This window comes from Nomascus leucogenys, chromosome 20 (assembly GCF_006542625.1).
Source record: "Nomascus leucogenys isolate Asia chromosome 20, Asia_NLE_v1, whole genome shotgun sequence".
In the NCBI taxonomy this organism is placed as follows: domain Eukaryota; kingdom Metazoa; phylum Chordata; class Mammalia; order Primates; family Hylobatidae; genus Nomascus; species Nomascus leucogenys.
Window position 1 is genome coordinate 58081930 of NC_044400.1, and position 17079 is coordinate 58099008.

A 17079-nucleotide genomic window follows, 5' to 3' on the forward strand; every position below is an offset into this window, starting at 1 on the left:
AGAGATGTCCAATGGAGAGGTACACGTGGCAAGGAACTGAGGGAGGCCTCTGGCCAACACCCAGTGATGACCTGAGACCCTCAGTCCAATCGTTTGTAAGAAACTAAATCCTGCCAACAACCATGGTGTGAGCCCTGCAAGGGCCCTGCAAGGACTACACCTCCATCTGAGATCTTGAATACAGTTTTATGAGAGGCTCAGAGTAAGAGGTACCCAGCCAAGATGTCACCAGATTTTTTTTACTCATAAAACCTGTGAGATAATAAATGTTTGTGGTTTTAAGCAACTGTTTGATGATTTATGATTTATGTGATAATTTGTTAGTCAGCAATAGCTAACAACTAGCATTATGAAGAATAAATTCATACATATAAAGTGCATACAATTTTGCCTACCAAATGTTCAACAAGTGTTCGTTATTATTGGCTTGCAAGCTTGGTTTTCTTACTTCACTTCCACTTGCATTGCTTCAATTAGCGTGTAGTGGTTAAGACCATGAGCTAACTGTATCACTTCACCTCACTGAACTCTGTGTCCTCACTTGTAAATGTGGTTAGGAAAAGAATATCAAACTCACAAGATTTTTACATGTATTAAGTGGTGTATGAGTTTGCTAGAGCTGACATAACAAAATGTCACAGATTGGGTGGCTTAAACAACAGAAATATATTTCCTCACAGTTCTGGAGGCTGGAAGTCCAAGATCAAGGTGTTAGCAGGTTTAATTTCTTTGAGGCCTCTCTCATTGGCTTTCAGACAGTTGCCTTCTCGCTTATGTGTTCACGTAGTGATTTGTGTGTGCACATGCCTGGTCTCTCTCTCATTCTCTTGCTCTCATCCTTTCTCTCTCATTTTCTTATTTTGTCTCTCTTAATCTCTTCTTATAAAGACACCAGTCATATTAGATTAGGATTCAACCTAATAACCTTATTTTAACTAAACTGCCTCTTTAAGGACCTGTGACAGGTTGAATGTTTGTGCCCCACAAGACTCATTGTTGAAATTTCGTTTCCAAAATGGCAGTGTGGAGAGGTGGGTCCTTTAAGAGGTAATCATGAGGGCTATACCCTCATAAATGGATTAATCTATTCACAGATTAATGGATTAATGGGTTAATGGATCAATGGATTATCATGAAAGTGGGACTGGTGGCTTTATAAGAAGAGGAAGAGAGACCTGAGTCAGCACACTCAGTCCCTTCCATGTGATGCCCTGAGCTGCCTTGGGTCTCTGCAGAGTGTCCTCACCAGCAAAAAAGCCCTCACCAGATTCAGTCCCTCAACCTGGGACTTCCCAACCTCCATAACTATAAGAAATAAATTTCTTTTTAAAAATAAATTAGTCTTATATATTCTGACATAAGCAATTAAAAAATGGTCTAAGACAAGGCCTTATCTCCAAGTCCAGTCACATTCTGAGGTACTGGGGGTTAGAGCTTCCACATACAGATTCTGGGGGAGATACAATGAAGCCCATAATAAAAGGATAATTCCAAGAAATTATTTCTAAGAAATGACTTGGGAAAGTATGAAGCCCACAAAAGGCAGAAAATCCAAGTTAGCTCTTATTAATATTCTTTCCAATATATATATGGTGAAGGAGCTAGGGACATGCTGATATGGTTTGGCTGTGTCTCCACCTAAATCTCATATTGAATTGCAGCTCCCACCATAATTCCCACAAGTCATGGGAGGGATCTGGTGGGAGGTAATTGAATCTTGAGGATGGGCTTTTCCTGTGCTGTTCTCATGAGAGTAAATAAGTCACAGAAGATCTGATGGTTTTATAAAAAGGGGAGTTCCCCTGCAAAAGCTCTCTTGCCTTGCCTGCCACCATGTAAGACGTGTCTTGCTCTCCTTTCGCCCTCCACCATGATTGTGAGGCCTTCCCAGCCATGTGAAACTGTGAGTCAATTAAACCTCTTTCCTTTATATATGACCCAGTCTTGGGCATATCTTTATTAGCAGCAGGAGAACAGACTAATACACATGCCATCCCAAAATATGCCTGCTTTGTATATTGATTATTTCATGCAGAAAATATTGGAGAAACTGTACTTGTAGAAAAGCTATCTGATCTGTCATTTCCTACAGCAAGCCATAAGAATTCCTTCGGGAGGGGTGCCTTTCCCTATACCAGGGTGAGAAAATAACCCCTGATCACCAGAGAGGATATTGTTGCTGCTGTGGGCCTGAATAAATTCCCTGAAGTAACCCTTATCTTCCACTAGCTTTACACCACCAATATATCTCCTACTGATACCCTTAGAATTTACTGCTCCTAGCCTAGAGATCCCTTTGTCCTGTCATTTCTTCATGAATGTATTACTATTTGTCTACAAAGTATAAAAGCATCTTGCTTTGGCTATTCCTTCAGATGTTGCTCTCTTGTGAAGATCCCCATGTACATGTGAAATTAATAAAGCTTGTATGCTTTTCTCTGGTCAGTCTGTGTTGCATCAGTCTAGTTCCTAGGCACAGCCAAAGATCTCACATAAGAACTAAGGTAGTGCGATTTTTAGCCTCCCCTACAATGGAATGCAGAATTTTTAAGCTATGAGGGGATGTAGAGGTGCTGCAGTCAAAATCCCTCACTTCAGAGAAGAGGACACTAGTAGCCTAAAGGGAAAATTATATATCAGAAGCCACATCAAAACGTTTCACTTTCTAACTTACCAGTGGATACATTTACTTATCCCAAATCACAGGATAGATGCAGAAATCTGGGATGTTGGCTTGCTGGGTATAGAACACAGGCACTCTAAAATCAGGATTTTAGAACTGAAAAGAATCTTAAAAACTATTTTATTTAGTCTTCTTACAGAAATAAGAAACAAGGTGTACAGGTTCTCCAGTTAATAATGTAGGCAGGAGTTGAATTCATGTCTATTATTTCCCTGAAGAAAGTTACACTGAATGGCTACTATATAGCAGGCATTTTGCTGGACACCAAGTATAAAATGGTAAATCAAACAGATATGGACACTACTTTCATGGAGCTTGGAGAAACAAACAACAAAAACTACAATGCAGTAGACTAAAGACTCTCCTTTGACAGCTCCCCCTTCCCCAGACCACCAAGTATTGCTTGGTCCTGCACCCTTCTCATCTCTATTCCTTCACCAACTGCTCTCATTCTTTCCATGTTTTCAAATACAATCTTGATGTTGATGACTCCTGAAGGTGTATCTTCAGCTTTGACTTTTCCTCTCAGCTTCCAACTCCTGTATTGAACTGTATCCTGGACATCTCAACTTTGATCATTAATCAATATTCCAAACTTAACACATTTAAAACCAAATGCTTCTTTCTTGAGTCTTCTCCATCTCATTAAATGAGTATCCCCCTGTGTATCCAGCTACTGAGGCCTATAGAGTAAGTAGGAGCTAGCCAATCAGAAGATTTCACAGTAAGTGAGGACCTGCATTTGCAAAAATCCAAAAACAGAAAGAATATGATGTATTTAAGGAATCGGAAGTTAAACATGGCTTGAGTACAGAGTTCAAGGCAGAGAGTGACAAGAGATGAGGTTAGGAAGGTGTACATGGCCCTGTAAGTCATGATGAAGAGTTCAGGTTTATGTACAAAGTCATGAGGAAACACCGAACTGCTCTAAACAAGGCATAAAAGATTAATACTGCATTTTTGAACACTCTGGCCACATTAAGGACAATCCAGAAAAAGAACAGTACTGATGGTAGAAAGCATAACTAGGAGGCTATTGCAGTAAACTCTGGAAAAAGGGGATAATGATCTAAACCAAAGAAAAGACAGGGGGGATGGAGAGAAGCAGAGAGATCTGAGAGATATTGCATAGGTAAAAACAACAAACATGGGGGTTGTGTAGTTAGGGTTGTGTTACAGTTCATTTTTTGTTGTTTATAACAGAATACCTAAAACCGGGTAATGAAGAAGTAAAATTTATTTCTTACAGTTCTGAAGGCTGGGAAGTCCAAGGTTAAGGGAACTTATCTGGTGAGGACCTTCTTGCTAGTCTGCAGAGTCCCAAAGTGGTACAGGACATCACACGACAAGGGAACTGAGTGTGCTAGCTCAGATTTTTCTTCATCTTCTTATAAAGCCACCAGTTCCACTTCCATGACATAAATTCATGAATTAATTCATTCATTCATGAAGGCTGAGCCTTCATGACCCAATCACCTCTTAACAACCATAACTCTCAATACTGCCAACATTGGGGACTGCATTTTAACAAGAGTTTTGGAGCAGACCAATATTCAAACCATAGCAAATTGCATTCGGTTTCATGTAATAGAAACCCACTGCAATGGCTCAACCAAATAAGTTTTAGTTTTCTTACATTACAAAAGTCTGAGTATAGACTGTCCAAGAATCTGTGTCTACTCAAGGAAGCCATCAAAGATTAGGTTCTTCCTAGCTTCCTGCTCTATCATCTAAAGCATGTGGCTCTTATCTTCATGGTTGAAAAACGTGTGTTCTATCTGCAGGCATTGTTTCTGTGTTCAGGAAAGGAAGTGAGAAAGAGGAAGGCAAAAAGTTTGAGCCCACTTAGCCTGTTATTTAATATCAGGAAAGAGATAGGATTCTCAAAAGTTCTAAGAGACTTCCACTCTTATCCCACTGGCTGATAGCAGGTTATATGATCATCCTTAGAGTCTCAAGGGGTGAGTATTTTTATTGGATTATATTACTGCACTTAAACAAAATCAGTGTTCTGAGTAGGAAAGAAAGGAAGAATGGATATTGGGTAGGTCTCTGTGAGTGTCTGCCATAAAGTCTGATTGGATTTGATGGCAAGAAAGAATCAAGATTATTGCCCACATTGGTTTAAGTGATCTTACTCCCACAGCCATCACAGTAGGAAGAGAAAGAGTGGGAGGAAGGGGAGACAAAGGTTAAAGGGAAACATGAGTTCCACTTCGGACATGTTGAATGTGTACTATCTGTGGGACAATTACTCATAACGAAGGTCGGGAGCTCATAAGAAAGTTCTGAACTAATGATATATGGCTGAAAGTACTACATGTCTCATCCAAATACCCATGACCTTTCTACTATATCTGGCTGATCTTGTAAGCTTCAAATCCTTACTCTTTTAAAACCTCTAGCCATTTCTGACTAGTACTCTAGTGATCCTCTCTGAAGTCATACAAGCTTTTTAATTCATCCATTAATATTGCATTTTATGTTGACCAGAATGCAAAGAAAATAGAATTTACATGGCATCAAGCTAAGCAGTTTTTATTTTATTTGCTACCTGCTGTTGGTGTGTTTTGCCTTCTCAGGATCATTCCTGAAAGGGGAAAAAAATGGCAAATGAGAATCACTCATCGCTTTCATTGGAGGCTAACTGATGGGAGATATTCCAGCACTAAAGAAATAACATCTTTTGGCAGGGTTGACATCAGTTGACATTTCTCATCCTGGGATTGGACAGGAACATCTGGAATCCTACTAGAGCTCGCTGGCAAACCTTGGATCCAGCTGCTACACAGTTAGACCACCTTCGTGTCCTAATCTCTGCATACTGCTTTTGGCTACTCCAATTAAGTAATTAGATTAGATTAACTAATTAGATTGGCCTACTGGTTCAGATATTTGTAAGACTGTTTTACCTTACAATAGAACAGTCATTACATTTCACACTTTAACCCAGTCCTTGTTAACTGGGAAGATTCATTTTAAAACAAAACTCCCTATAGAGAATTCAGAATAGACAAAACTTAAAATGAGCCATAGGAAGATGGTTCTACAATAGGAACTATAATAATACTGCGTGATAACATTTTGAAGCAGCAAGACACATCTGCAGAAGATTACCAGCATGGTAAACATGTGAGTTCTGTTGGAAATAAATGGATAAAACATTGTATAACACTGCTGGTGGGCAGAGGAATAGAGGTATCTTTCAAAATACATAAAACACTACAGTTTTTAATTGTAATCACTGAAGTGAATCACATTATCAAAGAGCAGCCTATAGAATTTCATGTTAATCACAGGAAAGAGAAATGCAGGAAATTTAAGCTCCTCTAGAAATATGCTCAATATTTTCTCTGTTGCATCTCTTTTTCTTTGCTTATGCTAATTGTTTCAGCTTTTCTCAAGGTAATTGCCAGATCACAGCCTCCTAGTCTTCAGATTTTAGTTGTAGACCCACTGTCCAAGTCAAGAAAGAAGGAAATTATGAATGCTATTCAACAACTATTTCTGGCTTTCCATCTTCCTAGCCATTTATGATTTATGGGACCACATAGCTAATTTTGGCCAATGTGTTGTGAGCAAACACATCTTATGTCATTTCTGAGCCAGTATGAGATCCTGTTGCATTTCACTTAACTGTGTCAGTTTCTGACAACATTCAAGACAGTGGATCTCTGAGTGACCAAGATGGGCTGATCTCCCACTTCCCCACCTCCATTCAAAATTTCACAATAGAAATTTATCCAGAATGGGCCAGGCATGGTGGCTCATACCTGTAATCCCAGAACTTTGAGAGGCCGAGGCGGGTGGATCACCTGAGGTCAGGAGTTCGAGGCCAGCCTGGCCAACATGGTGAAACCCCGTCTCTACTAAAAATACAAAAATTAGCCAGGCGTGGTGGAGGGCACCAATAATCCCAGCTACTCAGGAGGCTGAGATAGGAGAACTGCTTGAACCTGATAGGTGGAGGTTGCAGTGAGCCGAGCTCAAGCCACTGCACTCCAGTCTGGGCAACAAAGAGTGAAAGTCTGTCTCAAAACTCCACCCCAAATCAACAGAATATACATTCTTCTCAGCACCACACCACACTTATTCCAAAATTGACCACATACTTGGAAGTAAAGCACTCCTCAGCAAATGTAAAAGAACAGAAATTATAACAAACTGTCTCTCAGACCACACTGCAACCAAACTAGAACTCAGGATTAAGAAACTCACTTAAAACCGCTCAACTACATGGAAACTGAACAACCTGCTCCTGAATGACTACTGGGTACATAACAAAGTGAAGGCGGAAATAAAGACGTTCTTTGAAACCAACGAGAACAAAGACACAACATACCAGAATCTCTGGGACACATTTAAAGCAGTGTGTAGAGGGAAATTTATAGCACTAAATGGCCACAAGAGAAAGCAGGAAAGATCTAAAATTGACACCCTAACATCACAATTAAAAGAACTAGAGAAGCAAGAGCAAACACATGCAAAAGCTAGCAGAAGGAAAGAAATAACTAAGATCAGAGAAGAACTGAAGTAAATAGAGACACAAAAAACCCTTCAAAAATCAATGAGTCCAGGAGCTGGTTTTTTTAAAAGATCAACAAAATTCATAGATGGCTAGCAAGACTAATAATGAAGAAAAGAGAGAAGAATCAAATAGACGCAATAAAAAATGATAAAGGGGATATCACCACCGATCTCACAGAAATACAAACTACCATCCGAGAATACTATAAACACCTCTACGCAAATAAACTAGAAAATCTAGAAGAAATGGATAAATTCCTCGACACATACACCCTCCCAAAACTAAACCAGGAAGAAGTTGAATCTCTGAATAGACCAATAACAGGCTCTGAAATTGAGGCAATAATTAATAGCTTACCAACCAAAAAAAGTCCAGGACCAGATGGATTCACAGCTGAATTCTACCAGAGGTAAAAGGAGGAAATGGTACCATTCCTTCTGAAACTATTCCAATCAATAGAAAAAGAGGGAATCCTCCCTAACTCATTTTATGAGGCCAGCATCATCCTGATACCAAAGCCTGGCAGAGACACAACAAAAAAAGAGAATTTTAGACCAATATCCCTAATGAACATCGATGCAAAAATCCTCAATAAACTACTGGCAAACCGAATCCAGCAGTACATCAAAAAGCTTATCCACCATGATCAAGTGGCCTTCATCCCTGGGATGCAAGCCTAGTTTGACATACACAAATCAATAAACATAATCCAGCATATAAACAGAACCAACGACAAAAACCATATGATTATCTCAATAGATGCAGAAAAGGCCTTTGACAAAATTCAACATCCCTTCATGCTAAAAACTCTCAATAAATTAAGTATTGATGGGATGTATCTCAAAATAATAAGAGCTATCTATGACAAACTCACAGCCAATATCATACTGAATGGGCAAAAACTGGAAGCATTCCCTCTGAAAACTGGCACAAGACAGGGATGCCCTTTCTCAACACTCCTATTCAACATAATGTTGGAAGTTCTGGCCAGGGCAATCAGGCAGGAGAAGGAAACAAAGGGTATTCAATTAGGAAAAGAGGAAGTAAAATTGTCCCTGTTTGCAGATGACATCCTTGTATATCTAGAAAACCCCATTGTCTCAGCCCAAAATCTCCTTAAGCTGATAGGCAACTTCAGCAAAGTCTCAGCATATAAAATCAACGTGCAAAAATCACAAGCATTCTTATACACCAATCACAGACAAACAGAGAGCCAAATCATGAGTGAACTCCCATTCACAATTGCTTCAAAGAGAATAAAATACCTAGGAATCCAACTTGCAAGGGACGTGAAGGACCTCTTCAAGGAGAACTACAAACCACTGCTCAATGAAATAAAAGAGGATACAAACAAATGGAAGAACATTCCATGCTCATGGATAGAAAGAATCAATATCGTGAAAATGGCCATACTGCCCAAGGTAATTTATAGATTCAATGCCATCCCCATCAAGCTACCAATGACTTTCTTCACAGAATTGGAAAAAACTACTTTAAAGTTCATATGGAACCAAAAAAGAGCCTGCATTGCCAAGTCAGTCTTAAGCCAAAAGAACAAAGCTGGAGGCATCACGCTACCTGACTTTAAACTATACCACAAGGCTACAGTAACCAAAACAGCACAGTACTGGTACCAAAACAGAGACACAGACCAATGGAACAGAACAGAGCCCTCAGAAATAATGCCGCATATCTACAACTATCTGATCTTTGACAAACCTGACAAAAACAAGCAATGGGAAAAGGATTCCCTATTTAATAAATGGTGCTGGGAAAACTGGCTAGCCATATGTGGAAAGCTGAAACTGGATCCCTTCCTTACACCTTATACAAAAATTAATTCAAGATGGATTAAAGACTTACATGTTAGACCTGAAACCATAAAAACCCTAGAAGAAAACCTAGGCGATACCATTCAGGACATAGGCATGGTCAAGAACTTCACGTCGAAAACACCAAAAGCAATGGCAAACAAAAGCCAAAATTGACAAATTGGATCTAATTAAGCTAAAGAGCTTCTGCACTGCAAAAGAAACTACCATCAGAGTGAACAGGCAACCTACAGAATGGGAGAAAAATTTTGCAATCTACTTATCTGACAAAGGGCTAATATCCAGAATCTACAATGAACTCAAACAAATTTACAAGAAAAAAACAAACAACCCCATCAACAAATGGGCGAAGGATAAGAACAGACACTTCTCAAAAGAAGACATTTATGCAGCCAAAAGACACATGAAAAAATGCTCATCATCACTGGCCATCAGAGAAATGCAAATCAAAACCACAATGAGATACCACCTCACACCAGTTAGAATGTTGATCATTAAAAAGTCAGGAAACAACAGGTGCTGGAGAGGATGTGGAGAAATAGGAATACTTTTACACTGTTGGTGGGACTGCAAACTAGTTCAACCATTGTGGAAGTCAGTGTGGTGATTCTTCAAGGATCTAGAACTGGAAATATCATTTGACCCAGCCATCCCATTACTGGGTATATACCCAAAGGACTATAAATCATGCTGCTATAAAGACACATGCACACGTATGTTTATAGCGGCACTATTCACAATAGCAAAGAGTTGGAACCAACCCAAATGTCCAACAACAATAGACTGGATTAAGAAAATGTGGCACATATACACCATGGAATACTATGCAGCCATAAAAAATGATGAGTTCATGTCCTTTGTAGGGACATGGATGAAACTGGAAACCATCATTCTCAGTAAACTATCGCAAGGACAAAAAACCAAACACTGCATGTTCTCACTCATAGGTGGGAATTGAACAATGAGAACACATGGACACAGGAAGGGGAACATCACACACCAGGGCCTATTGTGGGGTGTGGGGAAGGGTGAGGGATAGCATTAGGAGATATACCTAATGTTAAATGATAAGTTAATGGGTGCGGCACACCAACATGGCACATGTATACATATGTAACTAACCTGCACATTATGCACACGTACCCTAAAACTTAAAGTATAATTTTAAAAAAAGTGTCTCAAAAAAAAAAAGAAAGAAAAGAAATTTATCCAGAATGAGAACTAAGCCTTCATATTTAAAAACACTGAGGTTCAGGGTTGTTTGTTACCACAGCATAATTTGGTCTATTTTTACAAATATGAAGAGACATTTTTTTGTATCTAGACTACTAAAATATTGTTCAACATGTTCCTTTGTGTACTTTTGTAAAAATGTTAAGAGACCTAATTTAACAGAGAAAAAGAATAGTTATTAACAGTACTTAAAACATGACCTAAATTAGTACAATTATTAATATTAGCATCTGCTCACTTTTAATAATGACAACAATGCTACTTTCATCTGTAAGGGGATTTCATTCTTTTATTATCACTTCTTTCTGATTTCAGAAGTAAAATATGTTTATTGATAAAAATATGAAAATGCACAAAAAGCAGAAATAGAATTTTAAATTACCCATAATACCTAAACTCAAGGATAACCACTATTAATGTTTTACATATAAACTTCCAGTCTTTAAAGTAGGGTTCACATTTTCAATACAGCTTTACTTCTACTTTACTTAACAATGTATTGTCAATATTTCTCTTTATCATTAAATATTCCTATTCATCATTTTAATGGGTGAATGGTATTCCATCACATCGATGCATAATAATCTGTTAAATTAACTCCCTACCATTGAATACTTAATTGTTTCTACTTATTTTTTGCAAAATAATATTTATCTACATCTATAATAATTTTCTCAAAACCAATTTTTAGAAATTCAACTGCTGCATCAAATAGAATGTAAAATTTACAGGTTTTTGACCTTGTTTGCCAAATCACACTTCAGTAATGTAAGTATATTTCATAGTCCATCCAGCATTATATGAGAATATTTATTTCTTACATTCTACTAACATTGGAAATTCACCGGCATTGTATCAAACATGAAAATCAGTTTCAAATTTGTGTTCAAATTTTATGCATTCAAATATATTCCTCTTTTCCTTTGTGTTTTCTTTGTTAAAAATGTCTTTTGAACTCCCAAAATATGTTTACCTACATTTTATTATAGATCTTTTATTGTTTTATTTGTTAATATTTATTTAAATAAGCCATCTGGATTTTTTGTTTTCTGTTTGTGTAATACGAAAAACATATTTAACTTAATTTGCTGTTTTACTAAGTAGTCATTTTTTTCCTAAGCCATCTAGTAGATAAACTATTCATTCTCTGTGTGTATTTGGGTCTGCTTCTTGGCTTGTATCAATTCCATAGTGTTTCAATTATCGAGACTTTCTTAGCATTTTTCTTATCATCTAAACAAGCACACACAGGAAGGTAGGTGTGCATATATACACACACACATTGAGGACAGTCATTATTTTTCCTTTTTGAATTATCTTTCAATTCTTCAGAGTGTTTTAATGTCTAGAAATCTTGAGCATTTCATGTCAGGGGCAGCACCGGACCTGATGCAGGAAGATCTCTCTGGCAGTGGAGGAAGCTTCAGATGAATTGTGCAAGGCAGACGACATTATGATCAGGGCTGGCAGATGGAACTTCTTCTCAAGAACGTTTCACTCTTTCTATCTAAGAAATATGTCTTTAGTTTCTTTTTTATCTTTTCTTTTCTTTTTTTTTTTTTTTTTTTTTGAGGTGGAGTTTTGCTCTCGTTGCCTAGGCTGTAGTGCAATGGTGCGATCTCAGCTCACTGCAACCTCCTCAGCCTCCCAGGTTCAAGTGATTCTCCTGCCTCAGTCTCCCAAGTAGCTGGGACTACAGGTGCAGGTTACCACGCCCAGCTAATTTTTGTATTTTTAGTAGAGACGGGGTTTGACCATGTTGGACAGGCTGGTCTTGAACTCCTGACCTCATCATCTGCCCGCCTTGGCCTCCCAAAGTGCTGGCATTACAGACGTGAGCCACCATTCCTGGCTGTCTTTAGTTTCTTAATATTTACATGTGCTGTGAACACGACACTGGCCCTGTCATTCGCACGTTAGAAGGGAAGAAACAAACAGAGGCAATTGTCATACATTGTGATGAACTGCTCCAGTAAAAGTGAGTTCAGGGCTTCTGCCTAAGAACACGGACCTTTAACAAGCCTGAATTAGAAAACTGCAAATATCCAGGTCACACTTTGGGATGCCACAGAGAAACTATAATGTAAACCTCTGTCCCTTCTCGAAAAGGTCAGGATTTTCCAAACACCAAGTCCTATAGTAGGGCAGCAGGTCTAGATTCCGAAGGATGCCAGTTAACCACGCCCTGCAACCACTGATTTTATTAGGCATGCACCACTACAAAATATAAATACTAAATAATTTACTTAAGGCATTTCTGTTGGAAATAGTATGCATGATTAATTTTGTCCTTGATGCGAGATGAAAGCTGAATTGTTTCTATCTAATTGGCAGTTCCCTTCAACAGCTTATTTTCATTAGTAACCACTTGTCATTGCTTTTCTTGATGCAAAGTAAACATCATAATGATTCAGAATGTTTTCAGGCTTTGGATGAGATTTTCTGCTTCTGACTCCAAATAGAGACAATTCATAGACAGCCCCGTAAGGAATATGAACTAGGACTGTGATATTCACAAAACGGTCAGTTGACTAGTTTCCCTCAAGAGCTTATCAGAAATACAAAAACTCAGACCCCAACCCAGACCTACTATATTAGAATTTTCACTGTGACAGAAAAACCCCAATGATTGTGTGCACATAAAATATAAGAAGCTCTGACCTACGATACATGGGGGAAACTCAGAGCCCAAATATCTCTCTCGCCTCCTTACTCCATCACGATATATTTGGGTCTTAACCATTGCATGTGTGATGTTCGACACAGACAAAGGGTTGGATCTAAGAAACAGTATTTTTTTTTCCTTTTTTTTTTCTTTTTTTTTGAGACTGAGTCTCGCTCTGTCGCCCAGACTGGAGTGCAGTGGCGCCATCTTGGCTCACTGCAAGCTCCGCCTCTCAGGTTCACGCCATTCTCCTGCCTCAGCCTCTCCAGTAGCTGGGACTACAGGCGCTCGCCACTACGCCCAGCTAATTTTTTGTATTTTTAGTAGAGACAGGGTTTCACCATGTTAGCCAGGATGGTCTTGATCTCCTGACCTCGTGATCCGCCCGCCTCGGCCTCCCAAAGTACTGGGATTACAGGTGTGAGCCACGATGCCCGGCCAAGAAACAGTATTTTTTTTAAAACCCACTCTTAGTTTCACCTGAGCTTGTGTCTGCTCAAAGACTGTTGCTAGGATGTCCCTTCAGGGCAGAAACCAACTAAGGTCAAATTCTGTTTTTAGTATGAAAAATTTAAAAGAAATGTCCAACATTGGGTATGTGCTTTAAAAAAAAGTGGGGGGGGGGGTGCTTGTTTGAGTCTTTCAGGTAATAGAATACTCTCCAGCTGTATGAAAAAAATGTTATAGGAGATGAATATTCAGTGAATGGCATTCACACTGTAGTGGGATGCTTTGTGAGAGACACTTTTGCTTCTCTCTCATGTTTATGGAATTCTAGAATTTCAAGATTGACAGAGTCTTCAAAGATCTTCTGGATCTCACCTCTACTTTCTACTCTGCTTGAACACCTCTGATGATGGGGGACTCATTACCTATAGAAAGGCAGTCCCTTCCATTTTATGGAAGTACAAATGGTTAGAGAGTTCTTTCCTCCTTTGACTTCAAAAATATGCTTCTCTGTAGTTTATTTCCTGTGATCTGGGATCTTGGCCTTTGTAATTCATGGAATAACTTCATCCTCCTCTTCATAAACTAATCCCTCAAAATCCGAAGTCACTTACCATGCTTTCTCTTCTCCAAATTCAGCATCCCCATATACTATAGATTATAATAAGGAGTAAGAAAAGAAAATTAACTACAATTCGAAGTCAACAACAATTTCTTATGGTTTAGACTTCCCTGGCCTGACTATCTTCCCCTGGGTATACTTCAGTTTCTGTCCAAGCACGTCCATGTATGAATACTTTCATTCATTTATTCAGCAAATATTTATTGAATCATTGATTGCTTATTGAAAGTGAGGCACTATTCTAAGCACTGGAGATATAGTAGTGAATATAATCAACAAAATTCGAGTCCTTGTGGAGTTTACATTCTAGCTGTAGAAATAAATAATAAAAATTGCTATGGAGAAAAATGCAGCTGCGAAGAAGGAATAAAGAATATTTCATGCAGAGTAACCATAAAAGCCAATATTTGAGCAGAGGCCTGAAGAAAAAGAAAGCAATCCATGTGGGTGTGGGAAAGAGCATTCCAGGCAGAGGAAACAGCAAGTGGAAAGGCTCCAAGGAGAGAATACACATGGTGTGGTCTTGGGACAGCAAAGAAGCCACCGGAGCTGGGCCTAAGTCACCTCAGAGGTGAGGAGTCAGGAGCTGATTTTACAGAGACTTGTAAACCATAGAAAGGACCTTAGAGTTTTTTCTCGGAGTGAGATGGAAAGCCACTGGTATGTTATAAGCAAATTAACAACATAATCTGACTTAGTGCTAGATAGCCCCTCTGGCTACTGTGTAGAGAATAACTGGGCAGGGTAGAGAGGCAAAGAGGGATTGGGGGTTTGCAGGAAAAGCAAGGAAACCATTGAGGACACTACGGCAATAAGCTGGGAGGAAAATAGTAGCTTAGATGAGAGTGGTAATGCTGGAGAGTGCTAATACTGCTATGAGCCAAAGCCATTCCACAAGCAATCTTTCTGTTCTCAGTACTGGTTTTCATGGGACTCTCATTCAATGTAACCTATAATCTTTGCAACTTAATGCAGGGAATATGTGAATCCATAACTCCAGCAAGCTCTAGTGATTTCTCCAAAGAAATGCTTGAGCTCTCAATTCCAAAACTCTCTCTCTGCCTAACCTTCTAAACTTTCCTAGAATACGTCAAATTCTTCCTGGATACTGTTCTAGCATCTGGTGATATGGGATTACCGGATCCAAATGCATGCCATTTGCAACAGCGAGCCCAGAAGAGCAGACACTGGCAGGGTATTATCCATGTTCCCTCTGAACTCACAATTCTTTGAACGTTGATTGCTGCCTAAGACATGCACCTATGACTTTTCCCCTACTGGATTTAGAGGACTCAGCCCAGGAGTGGTGTAGGCCAGAAGGACAAGGAATATACCATTCCCAGGGGCAGTGCTTTTAATGATGAAAGTTGGAGGATAATACCCCAGGCTACTTTACCCCTTGGGTGGAACCACACTGAGGCATATTCTGCCCTATCTCTCAGAGGCGCTTGTCAGAAATTACCCATACTTGCCCACAGGGGTAACCTGCTCATTAACACTCACTATGTTGGTTCTTTTTCCTTTTCCACCTCATTTCCCCATTCCTCCTCTAGTGTTTCTTGGCACTATGTTCAAAATAAGTTATGTGATTCAAATCTCCGTCTGCTTCTGGGGGAACCCAACCCAAGACAAGTAGTACAAAGAGAATAGTAGAGAGCCACTCCTCTTAGCAATGCAGTGGGCAGACTTTTCTGAAGACAATGAGCTATCTCAGTTAATTCAGTCAGTTACAGATCAAATTCCTTGTTCTACTCTGTTCCCCATTCTCACTACTGCACTTGAATAGCATTTAAAGTTTTTTAAAGAATATTATTAACAAAGGAGTAATTATTTGTCATTTTAAAGAGTGGAGAGGGAGATGACATAAGCAACATAACAGAATAGAAAGTCCAGGATGTTCCCTTTCCCCACAGAGAAACCAATTCAACCACACATGGACCAATTCCCTTTGTAAGAAATCCGAAGAAACTGAGAGGCCCCTGCACCCCAGGTCAGCGCAAAACCAACTGCATCAAAATCAGTAAGAAAATCTGTGGCACCCACTTGCCACAACCCCTCACTTGCCATTGAGCCCCATAGCTCGATGTAGTGCGATTGGAGGAAAACTGTCAATTTCTGGCTTCTCCTTGGAGAAAGCAAGAGAAGACTAAAATATCCATCCAATGTGCAGGATTTTTAGGTATTGCCTGAAGGACTGGTTTCTGTCTCTCGTCTCAGAGTGCTGATGTGACCCAGGATACTCCAGATCACAGAAGATCACTGCAAATGGAAAAGAACTGGGTGGCTTGCTTAAAAGCCAGAGAATCTGGAATACCACAAAGAGAGACCAAGGATGCAAGAAATTAAGAGGTCCTGGAAAAAAGAAGAAAAGCTGGCAAATGCCTCTAATTGAGAATGTACTTAAACAAATCCAGAAAAGATGCATCCACAGAAAATGTTTGAGAGGCCTCTGGAATCTTTAGCCAGGCTGAATAGGAAAGGTCTTTCCTTGTCTAAAGCCGTTCTATAAAGACTGAGAGAAGCAACTGTTTCTTTTTAATGTGCAAATCCCAGCACAAAGTTACAAGGCACATGAAGAAATAGGAAAGCATGGCCCAATCAAAGAATCAAAATAAATCTATAGAAACCAACCCTAAAGAAATGAAAGCCTATAAGATACTTGACAAAGAATCAAAAAATAACAGCCATAAAGATGCTTAGTGAGCTCAGAAAAAATGATGCATAATCAAAATTAGAATATCAGCAAAAAAAGGAAATATACAAAAAAATCAAATAGAAATTCTGGTGCTGAAAAATACAATAATTGAACCAAAACATTTACTAGAGTGGTCCAACAGCAGACTTAATCAAGCATAAGAAAAAAAAATCAGTGAACCTGAAGAAAGGTCATTTGAAATTACTCAGTAAGAGGAGCAAAAAGACAAAAGAATAAAAAGCATGAAGAAAGCCTAGGAGACTTACATACAGATAACCAAGAAGAAATGGATAAATTCCTAAAGACATACAAGTATTAAGAGTGAATCATTAAAAAATAGAAAATCTGAATGTACTAGTGATGAATAAGAAGAT